This window comes from Solanum stenotomum, chromosome 11 (genome assembly GCF_019186545.1).
Source record: "Solanum stenotomum isolate F172 chromosome 11, ASM1918654v1, whole genome shotgun sequence".
Lineage (NCBI taxonomy): Eukaryota > Viridiplantae > Streptophyta > Magnoliopsida > Solanales > Solanaceae > Solanum > Solanum stenotomum.
In genome coordinates this window covers 27524639-27526216 of record NC_064292.1, presented here as the reverse complement: position 1 = coordinate 27526216, position 1578 = coordinate 27524639, and the positions used below count along the sequence as shown (strand labels likewise).

Below are 1578 nucleotides of genomic sequence, written 5' to 3'. Positions count from 1 at the left end.
TGGGATTATACCCAAGTTTGTAGTTTACAATATTAAATTATTTGTAAAAGTATTTTACTTCTAGTGGCTAAGCGAATGACACAAAATTATAGGAGAAAACATTATTCCTTAAGTTGCGTACAATTGGACTATGGTAACAATTCGAGAGGTTTGCATAGAAGTTATTTGAAGATGACTTATTACGATCCATATGACAATGATGAAGTTTGAATGGCAAAAAGGCTTGGTCATATTCCAGAATGCCAATTTAGAGAGCTCCTCAAATATTGGAAAAATTCAAGGTAAAAATGTAGTTCATAATCTCAAATTTTTCAGCTTATTCATTTTGTAATCTCTTCTGTGATATCGTTGTTGTTGTTGCTTTATTTTTTCTTTTACTTTCTCTTCTTTGTTGTAATATGTTGCAGCTTCTTTCTTCATTTGGTGTGATAATCAAAATTAAAACAGCTTGGTTACAAGACACATGACTGTTATAAAGGGTTGCCAGCCTGTTTTGGTCTCTATATTGGCTTGAATTAAAACTTCACAAATGTTGTGAGTTTGATAATTGTAGCAGCCTCCCAAATCTGTTACTCGCCCTTTTTATTCAATTGGACTTGTTAAAAAAGAAACATTGAGGTATTGACCTCGTCTAGTACACTATATAGCACTAATATGCCTTCGGTTAACATTATTGATTCATTTCTTTGCAGAAAATGTCTGAAACAAATACTAAGAATTGAAAAAAGCTGATAAATCTACACACTGCTGGCAAAAAGAGTTTCGCTTTAGTCCTTAATAAGCTGGTGTGTTCTCTTATTTATTATCTCGTCTTAACATGTCATTTAAATAATTTTTGATATACATTTCAATGTGACTGGGAGAAAGATAAGGAGACAGTATCATCTAATGATCTCTTTGTGGTTACAAGAACAAGAAAACCCGGGCGTTTGTTCAAGGCTTCGAATGAAAATACTTCTAGTAAAATTGTATGAGTACTGTCTATTTTCATTTTTTTATTGAGATCAATTATTTATTTCATAAGATTGTGTTTGTTGGATATGTTTTTGTAGGCTAAAATGGAGGAAATTGAAAACCAAATGAGCATAAATGGTGAGTATGTTGATGCATTTTCAAGTGTCATGGGTCCTAAACATCTAGGACGTCTAAGGCTATATGGAGTAGGAGTTACAAAGACTACTTTGAAAAAAAAAAGTTGGCAATTCGGAATCAACAATAAATGCATCAAATGCAAGAAAGGATGCAGAAAATGGAGAAACAAATGGAGGAACAAAAGAAAACTATGCGACAAGAAGTTATTGCAGATGTAATTGCATAACTTAAGCATGCGGGATTAAATGATCCAAACATACTGACAGAATTGTCCATTCCTTCACCAAGAGAATCTTCTTCTTCTTCTTCTTCTTCTTCTTCTTCTTCTTCTTCTTCTTCTTCTTCTTGTCCATTCCTTCACCAAGAGAATCTTCTTCTTCTTCTTCTGACAGAATTGTCCATTCCTTCACCAAGAGAATCTTCTTCTTCTTCTTCTTATTCTTCTTCTTCTTCTTCTTCTTCTTCTTCTTCTTCTTCTTCTTCTTC

The 1578-nt window shown here is 33.0% G+C and overlaps 1 pseudogene; it reads left to right on the top strand.

The window, feature by feature from the left end:
- The first annotated feature begins 695 nt into the window (after nt 1-695).
- LOC125843526 (uncharacterized) overlaps nt 696-1578 on the top strand; it is a 5144-nt pseudogene continuing 4261 nt past the window's right edge.